Source organism: Xiphophorus hellerii, chromosome 20 (assembly GCF_003331165.1).
Source record: "Xiphophorus hellerii strain 12219 chromosome 20, Xiphophorus_hellerii-4.1, whole genome shotgun sequence".
Lineage (NCBI taxonomy): Eukaryota > Metazoa > Chordata > Actinopteri > Cyprinodontiformes > Poeciliidae > Xiphophorus > Xiphophorus hellerii.
The window spans coordinates 26,689,291-26,704,130 of NC_045691.1; the positions used below are offsets into that span (position 1 = coordinate 26,689,291).

Sequence of the window (14,840 nt, forward strand, 5' to 3'; positions counted from 1 at the left end):
CCTGAATCATTCACGAAGGTCAAACAGGTCCTGTCGGCTCCAGCTTTACATCATTATTTGATACTTGGACCCGAGACTTCAGCATGGTGTAACTTTCTCTCTGCAGCACAAACCTTTCATGGTGTAGTGATATAATAGAAAGTGAAGACATCTGAGTCCGAAGCAGGAACAGTCACAGTGCATGATCTATCAGTCTGATGATCTGACAATTATGTTGCTCAGCAAAGTCCGATCCAGATAATAACACTCAATACCAACCAAGATAAATTTTCCTAAAGTGGTTCTGTCATGCTGCCTTCATTCATGCCGTGAAATGTGGCCAACTGTGACAAGCAGGTTCTAACATGAGCAGCTTGTCCATTGAATTTCGCATCACACAAGTCACATGGTCAACAACCGGATGTTACTACTGGCAGAAAAGATGAAGGAGGTGACAGGAAGTGGGAGAAAGACGATGGTACAGCGTGTTGTTTTATTTACTTATTGCGCAAACAAACTTAGTCACGTGTGATTTTAATTTTGTTTCTTACTTAATGGAAACGTCGTAATTTCACATTTGCAATGGAAATGCAGATTACGTTAGCGTACTGTCAGTGCAAATATGGCAAATAACTAGTCAGTTATTTGCAGAAAATTTCCAAACATTCAACTCTTTTCATGTTCTGATACCCAAAATAACTGTGCACATCTATTTTGAGAGAAAGACAATGAATTCTAAGAAATCAAAATTCATTAAGCCTTCACAAGGTTTCCCCAAGGAGCCAAGTTACCAAAGACATTCCTTTAATAGCATCTTCTGTGAAAGTTCAGTACTATTATCCCACAAGATGTGACTGCAACCAGAGAAATTAAAGATCTGTTGCTCTTTAGTGAAGATTCCCGTTCCTGTAGCCTTCGGAGAACTATTGGACCAAAAACAGTCCCATAGGTCAGAGCTGGATATGCTTGTGGGGAAACTGCTGAATTTGGATTCCAATATTTTGTTACAGTCACTGGAACCGATGATGAACGTAGTTCCTGGAACTTCATGAACTTCACTTCACGTTCCCCCAGCAGAAGGGGAACATGAAGTTACAGCTTTTGGAGATTAGTTTCTTTGGCAATTGTTTGCTAATTAAGTCAACGCAAATGTAGCATTAGTGACGTCAGTATTTTTGTTTTTTAAAAAGAGACCTTTTAACTTACAAGAGTGTAAGCCTTAGTTTATACACGTAAATAAATTAAATCTGATCTAAACAGGCAATATAAAACACCAACTCACTTTTGAGAGATATAGGGGTCTAGTAAAAGCATTTCGTAAAGTTGTTCAATCTTATAAAAACGCTGCCTAAATGCCTACATAGAGCCCAAACGTCACCACCAATGTAAAATTTCTAGCTTATGCCACATTATGCCACGTGTTTCCAGCTGGATGAAATGTAATATTAAAGCCATGCCTGATCAACACCTGAAAGAGTGCACATACACGCTGGGGGAGAAGAAAATGAGATATGTATGGGAAATATGTCAGGCTAAAACTCGTCTTCAGTCAGAGGACAGCTTGTCATCGCCGATACAACCACCTGACAAATTTCCACTGACAGCGACACTATCACAGCACGAAGGAGGCCACACATACCAGTCAGAGGCCCTCCACACATGGGGGAATCCCTTTGATCTAACATAACATGCAAACGCTATACATAGACCAACTAGATCAAGGGACATCCCAAAAGCTTTTACCATAACAAACCTGTTAACTAAACGATAAATGATCAGTTATGTTCTTAGCAGAAGAAAACAGACTTAGCAGGAACACGGTTTTATGAGAAAATCTGAAACTACAGGATGACATCAACTGCGGTAATCTTGTAAAAATGAAAAACATTGCAGCCCTGTCCAATTCATTTTATCCAAGTCATATTATTTTAAATAGGAAATTAAATATCTGAGTTTTAGTTCACTCTGCAGAAATTGCCACCTTCGTTTGTACCAAAAGCTTTTAAAAATGTTGATTTAAAGATGCAAATAATTAGAAAACACTTGGGTAAAGATCATAAAAAAATATCGAAGATATTGCAAAATTTAAGTTACATATATTTCCTGGTCAGTACTATTTTCTGGGAGGTGTGAGTTGCCCAATTCCAATTTTCTGATTCTGTCTTCTTTTTTCCAAGGCAGTAAAACACAAACCAAAAATGGAGCAGTTTGAAATATTCATTTGCTTTTTTAACTTGAGCAGCAGAGTGATTGTTCATGTTTTATTTATTTTACCCTTTGCCATGTACTTTACTTTGGTAGCTATAAGTAGGAGGGAAATAAAGAGTCTGTAAGAGAAATTTACCAACAAACAAAGTCATGGCAGCTATGAACTTTATGTTACAGTTAATCTAACACTGGTCGGCTAAATAACAGCTTGCTTCTGTTTTCATTTGATTGGAGGCAAAAGTAAAGAATCTCTAAAACCTTAAAGGTTTTCTGGCTGCGTATTTTTTGTTCAAAAAGACAAAACTGCTAAACTTATGCTTACCTCTTTCTCTTGCTGCTTGGCGCTCTCCTTTTTTTTAAAGTTAACAATCTCCAGTTTTATGTCTCTTTTAGAAGTAATGGTATTGTTGTCATAGTAACCGCTTATAATGCAGGAAGGGACATCTATAAGTGATATTGTTTGTATATGAGACTGGCAGTCTTTCATGCATTAGGTTCTGATTAAAACTATGGTACATTCCTAATGCCATTTTCACTTCAACAATAAAAATCTTTTTAAAATTAAAGGTATGGATCAAAACATTAATCTGGGTAGTTGTGCCTTAATACAGTATATTCAGTCATGAAAACAAAAGTAGGAGACTGGCTATTGTTCTTCATTTCAGCTTATCAAAACTTGAAAACTCATCCTAGCCTTCCAGCTATTATCCTGGCCTGGCCATTGTTTCCTACGCCTTCACTGCTCCATTTGGGCTTTCTCCCATATGTTTCTCCCACTGAAGTGGATTCCTCCCTCCTGAAGAATTTCAACCAAGACAGAAGAAATTGTGAAAGATGACGTCGACATTCTGCGCCGTTTTAGAATTGCAGTTAGCCATTGCTAAAACTAGCAATGGTGGCGAAGAAATTGAAGGAAGCCGTTCAGTTCGTGTTGGCCACGCTTCCAAATACTGAACTAACAGTAACAGCCATCTAGCCCGGCTTGGCACTTCTCTCTTTGGAGGATAGTTGTTTACAGCGCGGGCAACTTCCGGTAAGTTCCGGTCGAACTGGCGCACTACCTACGTCACGGCCAAACGTTCTTCTTATTGTTATGGTCCCGCCACTGCAATTTAGTTGACTTTAATATTTCCTGTATTTTATTTTGGTCATTATTGTTTCACTTACTGTTGATATGCGTGTGATAGGCGTGTGTATCGGACATTTAGAGAAATACGGAACAAATTGTATCGGTTCACGCAACATTTAACAGCCAAATACTATTCCATATTTTAGGGGACGGGTGGCCACCCCATTCCCTCATGCTAACATTAGCCTTGTATCTAAAATACAAGACATTTTACATAATATCATATATATTAGCTATGTTTGTCATACTGCATGGATTAAGTCACTGTAAATTAACATGCTGGAGCCACACATGTTACAGATAGCATTCAAGCTAACCTTAGCAATTTGGATATTTTTATTTTATACTAATATACACTAATATTAGCATACTGAATGATGTCAGTAGCATGTTTACTTACATTGACTTAATCCATTCAGTATGGTAAATATTTCTAATAAATATGAAATGATGTAAAATACTTATTTTAGGTACTAGGCTAATGTTAGCAGGATGGCATATTGCATATTAGCATATTGAGTGACTAGCATGTTGATATTACTTGCATCACTTAAGCTAAACTTAGAATTTTGTATAATTTTAATTTATACACTAATGTTAGCATACTGAATGGAGTAATTTTGTGTTAGTCAAGATGCTAGTGATAACCCACGTCCTACTGGTAGTGTACAGGCTGATGGCGCCATTACCATTGAGGCACCATTACTCAGCTGCTATTTTGAATGAAGTGAGTCGTTATCTCTTTGACAGGTGGCGAGGAAACCACAGACGCACCACCCATGTGAGAAATAAAAACACGCACCTGCTCCAACACTTCCTGGCAGTGATACACACAGGGCAGGATGGCAGCATGCTAGAAAAACAATACTTTTATTGCACACTGTCCCTGCACCGCTAACACACGGTGACTTTGTAACATCCTCAGCCACGGCCATTAAGCCTTGTGACCTATGTGAGCCAACGCCAAGGATGTGAAATGTAGAAGCACATCGACTGATTGATGAGATGCATTTACGATGTTAGACTGTGGAAGTTTGGAAACAGTGCAGGCTGGATGACTGCAGCTGGTAGTGTCACTCTCTCGGAAATAAGTCGGCCATCTTAATATGGCTTTAAAATTGCAAGGGGAGGAAGTGAAATATGCTGATTCCTTTTTTGCAACTCTGACCTGTTTATGAACCCCCAAGTAAATTGATTCTGGATTAGAATCAGACAACAGAGAAATCTTGAGTTTGCTCTCTCAAAAAATCAGGTAGTCAGCATTTATCTTGTAGTTATTGGAAAAGCATTTTTATCAGTTTTTTCCCCCCAGAACCTTACCAAAGAAGAATTCAGTCAGATGACTGAATCATGTTCATTTTTTTGAATTACATAAACTTCCCAAGCCCAACAGGCACCATGGCTGCATTGTTCGTGGGAGAACAACAGCAAAAATTGCGAGTAAACTTCTGAATTGCCGCTTTGATATAATGACGTAGATCAGCACCCAGGCATTTGCAAAGGTCAGCGCAGTGCAGAGAAAGAACAGCAACAATAGCGACAACAGCACCACAGATTAACACAGAGAAGCAAGTCACCATGATGTCCTTGAACGTCGTTCAAGAAACATGGAGTGGGTTTGTTACTTTCTAAGCAGTCAGTCTGGGGAGACAAAGCCTGCTTTTTGTCTCAGAGGACAAAAGCGAGGTCAAGCTCTGTTCCCTTGGACAACCTTTCTTTGTCACATCGTGGTGGGTTATATAACAAGAACTCCATAACAAGACTTGTTAACACAAATGTACTGGTATATTTTATTTTTGTTGTACAAAGGTATTTCTTTGGATTTTGTTTCCGTCTTCTTCATCGCATTGTCTGTGGGAACATAAATAATGTATTTTGTTGTGGAAAACACACATTTTTGTACTTTGTATAGAGAAAAGTTGCATCTTTCACAACACACAACATAAATTATAGTTGTTTTACATTTTAACAGCGTAAAAATAAGAGTTCACATCTGTGATTTTTTAAAATCTAGACAAATTAATAGCTCATAGCTATTTTTTAATTTGGATAAAATAGAATTCTATGTTAAACAAACAAAAACAATTTGTAAAACTTTCTGGAATAAAATGTGAAATAACCGCATTATTAGGACGATTAATCAGAAAAAGTGTTAAGTTTACTTGATTCAAATTTGTACAAAACAGAAACAGCAGAACGGATGTAGGATGTATTTCTGAAAGTGAAGTAAAACTTAATAGCAGGAGAAACATTTAGCCGTTTACAGAATCCTCACAGCCAAAACTGACTTCCAGGAAGGCCTGGAGACGTGATGTGAAAGTCTGAGCTCGACTCGTTTTGCAGGAAGACACAGCCTTCAAGTCTGCTTGCTCACTGTGTCGACTTTAGCTCTGCCAGTTATGTAAGCCCTGAAACCAAATTAACCAGAGCGTCTGTGTGAGCTTCTTGGAAGTGGAGCAACGCTCAACAGGGCTTAGATTAATTGGAGCAATAACATCCTCTCTCCGTGCGTCCGTGCATCCGTCCGGCTTTATGGACCACCCGCCACTCGCAGGGTTCTCTTTGACCACCAAGACAGACTTGCTTTAGAGCTTGACCGACATCTACATGGATTCTTTGAAACCTTCCAAGACCGAGGAGAACAAAGCTGCCAGGAAACAGAGCTAAACACAGCAAGCAGCGCGACAAAAAAAAAAAAAAAAAAAAGAGGGGAGGAAGCGGGGAAGTGTTGTGTAACACTCTGAGCAGGATGTTCAACGACGGTAAATTAGATTACGACTAAGAAGAAATGGTGCTTATTGGTCTTGAACTGAGTTTTTATGTATCATTTTCAGCATCTTGACCACCCTCAGAAACAGCTGTACTGGCAGAAACACTGATGGGCTAAACTGGTTTTAAAATGTTTCTTTCTAATCATCTGCCAGCTGATCAACTTGTCTGCAGTTCATGAACATGAGCAACAAAGCATGTCTTAAATATTTTAAATATTTCCACTTGTCATTTCTAACAGACTGATTTATGAAAACAAAATTCCTGCATGCAGAAGACAACTGTGGACAAAGGGACAGCACCTTGCAAAGTATTTACACCCTTTGAATATTTGCACACGTTATCACACTACTTCAATCAGTTCAATGTTTTTTGTGCGTTTTCTCATATGACAGAACAATGCAAAATAGTGCACAGAGGTGGAGCAGACAAATGAAGGATATTTTCAGGGGTTTTTTTCCAAATGAGAATATGAAAAGTGTGGCTTGCATTACATATGTTTTCAACTTTACAATTAAATATTATAAGTAAATATTATGTAGAAACACCTTGTTGTGCAATTCCAGCTGAATTGTTGAACATTTTATCCAAAATAATCGCTTTGAAAGCATTTGTAAGCATCAACTTTCAGGTCTTGACACAGATTCTCAATTCGATTACTTTGCATAGGCCATTATAACACATAATCCATCCCATAGTAGCTCATGGCTGTATGTTTAAGGGTGTTGTCCTGCTGGACGGAGAAGTTCTGTCCGAGTGTCAAATCTATTGCTCTTTCTGTCAGATTGTATTCGTTCTTTTAGTTGAACTCAACTCTGATCATTTGTCCCGTCTCTGCTTAAGAAGAACATCCTATGATGGATACTTTGTGTTTTATTAAGGGTATCAGAATAAAGGCGGGTAGATACAGAGAACCTCTCACTTTTCAAATTTAATTCTTACATTTTGAAAGCAACATATCCACTTCCTTACACTTCATGGTTATGCATCGCTTTCTTTTGGTTTGTGATATAAAGACAAAAATACACTGAAGTTTTGTGGTTGTAACATGATACGTTTAAGACACATTAATACTTTTGATGTCTTTTCGGTCAAAGTTTGATTATTCCAGCAAAAAGTGGAACTAGCAGGCACACTAGAAGCGCAAGCTCTATGCACTTTTTTGATGTCTTCTCTGCTTCATATTGTCTGTTTTTTCCATTATTCTTTGAAAACAAACTTATTTCAGACATAGTAGGTGTGTGTGTGTTGACATTTGTCATTACAAGAAATTTGAGAACTTTGCGCCGTTTCCATCCCTTACAGTGAATTCCCTTGATTTAACACACTTTCTCTCTTTTCATTATCTATGCACTGCTGATTAGCACATCCCCACAGAGAGAGCCGTTCGGTCATTCATTCAGGTTTCAATGGCAATGACGCAAATCTCTGACCTGTTTGGTGGGCTGTGGCCCAGGCATGTTCTTTTGTACTGAGGCCCTGCTGCCTCAACACACCAACAGCCTAGCGCTCACACGAGCCAGAACAGCTGAGAAACAGTCTGAACCTCCAATGTGCCAGGAGAGCTCCAACAAACATCCCGTGGTTTGTCTGAGATCCACCTGGCACAATCTTTCCTGATCATGTAACAGCAACTGGCTTATGTTCCTGTGCTGTGCTCTAATTTCCCAGTGAGAGCAAACAGGTCAGACATATAGTCAGCAACGTCAAGTGATGGCCACAAAAATACTTTCCCAAAGACTATGACTTTACAGTTCTAAACGTATACCTACATAAATAAATTAATTCAAAAATGCTTTCAAGCACTGCCGAAACCCGGGATCGAACCAGGGACCTTTAGATCTTCAGTCTAACGCTCTCCCAACTGAGCTATTTCGGCACCTGATGACGTTGCAGGCATAATCACATACAATGGGAAAAGTGATCTGTGTGACGTTTTTCTTTGATTGAGAAGGACAAAGGATGATCTGGTATTTTAGTAAAGGAGAATACAACAAAAAAAATAAAATTATGTAGTATTTTGGATATTTAAGAACATATTCGTACACTCTGATAAACATTACATTTTCCAGAAATTACAATTGCATCAGATGAATATTTTATTATAACAGGAAGAAATGTGAATGTTTTAATATAGAATTTAAGATAGCAGCAGTAGTCTTTTTCTTTTTACGTGTTCGGTAAGATGCAATAAAGGTGTCTGCAATGTGTCAAAGTCCCCACCAGAGGGCGATCAAACATAAATCTTTGGTTCTCAGATATTGAAATAATTTTTCAACCACAATTTTATTATAACTAATGAGTGGTGTTTATGATTTCCCCAAATTAAACTGCCTGTAATACCATGGAATATTATGGATCATGCTACGTATCAGTGATGCATGTCTTTGGGGCAGGAAATAGGTATGGAACTAATTTAATATGTTTAATCTTGTCTGACGTCATTCTAAGGTACACAAGTCTTGGGACTAGCCTTTGCTCTGATGTTCCTAATAAATATCTGGTGAGGAGTAAAGAAAAGAACTTTGTGCGTTAATCAGAAAAGAACACAAAGTTTTTGAAACTTTAACAACACTATAATTGTTGTTTTACTTTAGTTGAAAGTAGCTTGAAAAGTCAGTTTATGGGTGTGATGATAATTAGCCCAGCTCTTTACAAGTTTTTAGAAAACATGCCACTGAGAGGAGACCCTGCAGAGGCAAACCTGGAACGCAAAGAACTGCGTTTTTCCTTGGTTCTGGGAATGCTTTGGAATCGAACAATCTGAAAGGGCTGCTGGGAAAAGGCTCGTTCAGTTTTCCCCTCTGGACCTGTCTCTCTGCAACCCAAGTAAAGATCATGGAAGAGAGCAAGACTTTAACTAGGTAGAAAATTAGGTTTGGGATTTGAAACGATAAATGCATTTTACAAATATATTCATACAATTAGTTGAGTTTTAACCTACATACTAGTATGAGTGTTGCTGGTGTGTTAGAAAAGTGTTTTGTGAGGGCAGAACATCATTTGCCTAATCTTTAAATTTGAATGAGTTCATAAACAAAATCTGTTAAAAGTAGATCTGAGGAAATGACTGGTGACTGGAACTGGCCCATTTTCAACCTCATCGGTCCTGCTGGCGACCGTGTTACTGGAAACTCAAGAATCCAATCTCTTTACAATCAGGAAGAACATCATACCTAAGAAGGCTGCAATGACAACACTTTTCAGTGACTCAAGGTTAGCCATTTCCATTACCTTTGACGTTGGTAAAATGAAGTGTGAGGAACCACGCCGGTGTAAGAAGCTATTGTAAAGGAAACTGTATTTACTACAGTTTGAGACGTCTGTGGCTCATTCAGGTTCCAAGAGAGATCAAAGATTTCAACAGATAACAGGATGGCTGCTTGTATTTCTATGTAGCAACAGTTCTGTTTCATCCACATTCTCTGGGTGATAGACACAGAGATGTGATGTTAGTTGTGCTGTTATTTGACTAAAGAAAGTTTAAAATAGGAACTTCGCAATCATTTTGCCTTTGTTTTTAAATATTAATAAAACCCTGCTTTTCTGCTCCATCACACAGGCACTGTGATGTTCTGCATAGTCACAGCTAACTCTTTTTAGTGCTGTTCTTCTATTCTTGTTTGTCATATAGTTATTTAAGAGAAACTGCTGGCCAAAATTTGCATCAGCAAGGTAAAGCTTTACAAAAAACAGAGTTCTGAAATTGGCCACAGAATCCTGATCGGTGCCTTTAATAGGAATCATCAAATTAGGAAACCAGAGCTTTGACACAAAGCTGAATGTTCTGGTTCCGAAAAACACTCCTGAAAGCAGTTAATATTTGTGTTGCGTTTCCAAGTTAGCTAGTGGAAGGAAAAACATTAGATCACTCATGGTGAAAATGTGAAGAAGTCATGAAGCAGAAAATTACAAGCTTCGTTTCTTTGCACCTCCTCTGGTTTTTAACACAGTTGGATTTCTGTGAGTCAGGAGCTTCTCTAATAAAAATCAGCATTCTGCATTGATCATTCTTTGCAGGCAAGTTGAGGAAATTACTCTTTGTTCTCTCAATGCATGGCGTGTAATCTGAGTGAAAAACACAAGGGATAAAAGGAGAAACATTCCTTCATTCCTCACCTTGAGTCACTTTGAGTTTATGTTTGATGATTTGACATGAATGGCTTGTGAAAAAATTCACTCAATTGGTAGTTTTCAAACATTTATTTCTTCTTCTGTTACCTCATTGTTTTCAGTTTACAAGACAGATTTCTATGAAGATTATGTCTTGATGATTTAAGGAGGAACCTCTGGGTCTGCATGTTACCTGTGTTTTTTTTTTTGTTTTTTTTTTCCTGCTGTAACTGTGTTTTATTACTCTAACAAACGCCACTGCGAACAATTCACCTTAGGTTTTTTTTCTTCTTCTTTTGGCAGGGTGGCCAAATTTCTATTTGTAACTCTAAGATGTAATAAATTAAGTCTGACTGAGAGCTGGGGATCGAGTTGACAAATTATTTTTCACTGTTCCCTAATAATCTCTTCATTGTTAAATTTCCATTCAGGCAGTAATTATTTTTCTGTTTAGTTTTGTGTGCAACAATGGCCCATAACTGCATGAACGTCTCTGTCTGTTAATTAAAAATTCAATGAAGCTGTATTATTTCAGTTTGTGAGGTTTAGACTTGAATTATTATGTATTATTAGCATTAATTTCTATGTTATGCCCCCCGTTGTGTCAGTGATCCTGGCCAGAAGTTTGTATTCTCTCATATGGGGATGAATCTTGTGTTCATTTTGAGTTTTTATTGCTGTTGAAGCACCAAGACTGTCTGAATCTTTATTGTGTTTCTATGGTTATGTTTATATGTGCTCAGATATATATATAGCCACACTAATATTTGGAAACCATTTTGTCATCAAAATGGTACTCTCTCAATTTTGACAAACCTGAAACCAGCGACTTCTCAACAGAAACCCACAAAGTTTACCTTTTCAATAGAGTTGAGGTGTTTGTGGTTCCAGGAACTCCATATTAGTCATCTTCCTTTATTTCAGTCAGCTCTTACCTGGGTTTGTGTTTAAGCCATCTAGACATCTATTTGCCATGAAGAATTTTATGGATTCTCCTTCTTCTTTGCTGCACTTGACATATAGGAAAGCAGAACACATACTGATACCGCCATGCATCATAGTTGTTGGTTCAAAGTTTCTGCTTAACTCCTCCAAACATTTTTTGTGTCATTGTAGCCAAATAGCTCATTTTTTTTTCTTCAACTGACTGTAAAATGGTTCTCTGGATCCTTGGCCAGACTGTGTGGTCAGCTGCTGCAAACGCTAGGCAAAGTGATTCTTTCTCACTAAAGAGAGGATGTAAAATTCTGTCCACAACTGTATGTTTCATTCTGAAATTATAATTTCACATTTCACAGAGTTAAATGTGAAGTAGTTTCAAAATTCATTGTCTCTTTCTCAGCTATTACAACAACAGATTGAGTATACTGTAATGCCCCCTGGTGTTGGTGGAAATTTCTAGCGTGAGTAGACGTCATCAATTTGGTTCTGGAAAGCTCCGCCCACCTCCTCTTCTCCAAGCAACAAGTCAAACGAGACAAACGGTTGTGTAGGAATATAATTGACGACAACACTCCAGTCCGGTAGGTGGCGGTAAATGCACCTTAAGTTGGTTGCCATCCGCCAATAAAACAGAAAAGAAGAAGAAGAACGGCAGTGAAGACGCCATTTTTCTCCCGCTCAAATGACTGGTAAGTTTCTTAGTGTAAGATAATAACGCAATTTTATGTTCTAATTTAAACAGCAATTGTTTTGGAAGAACGTTGTGTTTTAAGCCCTCGTTTGAGTGAGCTTTAATGTCTTAATGCTAAGTTTAAAACCGCTAACCTGACCCACTGAATGCGTAGCTTAAAATGTGTCTCAACTATCTTAACCTTAAATACATATTCTAGCCATGTTATGTAGGTTGTTTGTTTGGTTTTTTTTTTTTGCTTGTTTTGTTTTTAAAGAAACATAACCACAGTTTCTTTGTTTGGTTAGCTGTTTTTGCTAGGTGAGTTTAAATATCAACATTTGACAGTAGTCTTCTCCATACATAAGTTTTAGATTTTTTGATTTGAGTTGTAGGTTAATAACTGATTTAACTTTTTCTTTTCACATGTTTATGATCTTATTTGGATTTTTTTTCTTCATACTCTTTGGATGTACCTGATGTGCAAACTAACGCCAATCCAAGATACAAATAGTCTTTCCATCTCATCTTCATGTTGGTTTATAAAATGAAATGTGTCAGTTTCCTCATTAATTGCGCCCCTGTAATGTGAGTCATTGGGTACCAGTAAGTGGGATGTAGAGCTCCGTCCTCTTACGTCAGGGGACTCTCTTGTGCGCAGGTATTGTGACTAACAAAGCTGCGTCATCTGAAAAGCACTTTTTTTTTTTTTTACCAAATTACATGCATCTTGTCGTTCAGGTAAAAGATCGTGTCATGTGTATATTTGGATCTTCTGCTGCTGTCCTAGTCAGCATACTTCCATGTCCAGGATATATGTATTAAACATAACTCAGTCTAACTGTATCCCCACTGAGCAAAAACCCGATTTGAATGTAAAGAAAAACTGGCTTTACTTTCTGAGTTTAACAGTTGTCCAGTGGCCAGTGCCCTGCATCTTTGTCTCTGATTTCTAAGTTCTTAGTTGAAAATAAACCAAAGAAGCCCCTGAAGTTTGAGAGTTAAGGATCTCCAAGGAACCTTAAGTTCAACATCCAATAGGAATGAATGATGAATGGTCTGTATCTTATTTTATCTGGTTAAAGAGATAGAATTCAGAGAAATGCATTGTGAAGAATTTCCGGTTTCTTCTTATGTAATCAAAATCAATCAATAAGCTTCTAAAGTTCGTCAAATTGCTTTTAATCTTTAATTATCACACTAACATCATTTAAAATAAATACTACTGGTGAAAGGTGAAAAGATAAAGTACAATATAGATTAATTGTCGCATTCATAATGTAGAAATGACCAAATGGAGATATGAACTAACAACTAAATGTGATTTAAATGTTAGCTCTTGTGGCCAAATTAGCATCTAAAAGACAGTCCAGTCCTACCTAATCATCATCATTATCATCATTTTTGTTTCGGTTGAATTTGGGCAGGACTTAAAGGCTAAAAAAAAGTCAAACTTACAAAACAGTTTCTGGGTCAAGAACAATGATTGGCTGAAATAAAATAGCAGACATGAAACCATTGTTTTCATTTTACCCCAAAACCTGTGATATTAGTTATTTGTTTTTAACCAGCAGATAAAAATCATCTGTGGTATCAGTGGCCTACTTGTTCTCTCTGCTGAATTAGCCTACTTTGCCCTGCAGGCTTCATCCCACATAGATGACCCTCTTTTTTTTTTTTTTTTTTTTTTTTTTTTACTTTCCTGCTGAGGCCTGCAGCTCCTCCTTCCCACACAGCACAGAACCCACGCAAAGTTGATTTCTTTATTTTTTATTTTTTTAATTTTGCCAGCTCTAGAGCTGGTGTGTGTGTGCAGAAGGATCCACATGGAGGAGCACATGCTGAATGGTGCCAGGTGGACGCGCTCAGTGCCCACACAGGGATCCAAAGCTGGACATGGATACTGAAACAATATGGCGTCATGATGGAGCTCAAATAGGTCAGTAGGGAGGAGGTTCAGCGAAACTATTCTAAAATCAATTTTCTGATTAAAAAAAACAATTATAGCATACATTAACATCTCATCTTATGTAAAATATCGAATATTACTCTATAGAAAACACAGAATAAAAGTCAAAGTGGTGATCTATGGTTCAACTTGATGAAATGAAAACTGAAGTTGACTTTCTGCGCCATCAGCAAAGAAAAACTGAACATTTAACTTGACATGTAAACAGTTCATAGAAAAAGAGTACACAACAAAGAAAGCAAATTAGTCCCTAATGTTTTCTTGTAGATTTATTAAAGTAATTTCTGATACATTCACTATAAATCAACACCATAGAGAACACATAAATATCGCACATTCTTGGTGTGAAACAACATCATTTTGCATTTTCCATTTGTTTACATTCAAAAATGCATTGCGACAGTTCACATGGATGCAGTGTGGGCATATCTTCAGAAGAGTGAGCAAACAAGCAGGAAGTCAACAGCAACCACGTGTCCTAATAATAATAATATTAACAATAGTCCCATTGATCCCATTGAACAGGAGCCGGCTGCTGTCTTGTGTGAAATACTCCTCTAATCTAGAAAAGTCGGCCAAAAAACGCTTTCAGAGCAAGTTGCTTGTTTTGAAGAATCATGTGTAATAAATCACAACTTTGCGATATTTACAACATGTACTGTACATACATGTTTCTTAAAAAGTGCACTGCACCAATGAGCTGCAGACATCTACTCAATACTATCCAAATATCATTGGTGAAGGTCTCAACTCCACTGTTGCTTTGTAAAAAGTTTACGTAAAGTACTTTTTTTTGCTATTTCTATCCATTTTACAGGGTTAGTTTGACTCATTTTCTCAGTCATCACCCACAATTCTGTCAACATTTAGTCTTTTGAGCTTACTATGAATCAGGAAAAAACTAAAACGTACACTATGTATAACTCTATGGCCAGTTTCTACAGTGCCTTGCATAAGTATTCATACCTGTTGAACCTTCTCATCTTTTGCCTCATTACAACTTTAAACCTTTTTGTGTTTCATTGTGATTTTACTCCACAGGATGGCAAAGTAGTGCATGA

The 14,840-nt window shown here is 37.5% G+C and overlaps 1 non-coding gene across 1 annotated transcript; it reads right to left on the reverse strand.

The window, feature by feature from the left end:
- Positions 1–7,891: 7,891 nt before the first annotated feature.
- Positions 7,892–7,964, reverse strand: trnaf-gaa (transfer RNA phenylalanine (anticodon GAA)). The gene has a single exon. It is a non-coding gene; the product is annotated as a tRNA-Phe (tRNA).
- Positions 7,965–14,840: the final 6,876 nt, after the last annotated feature.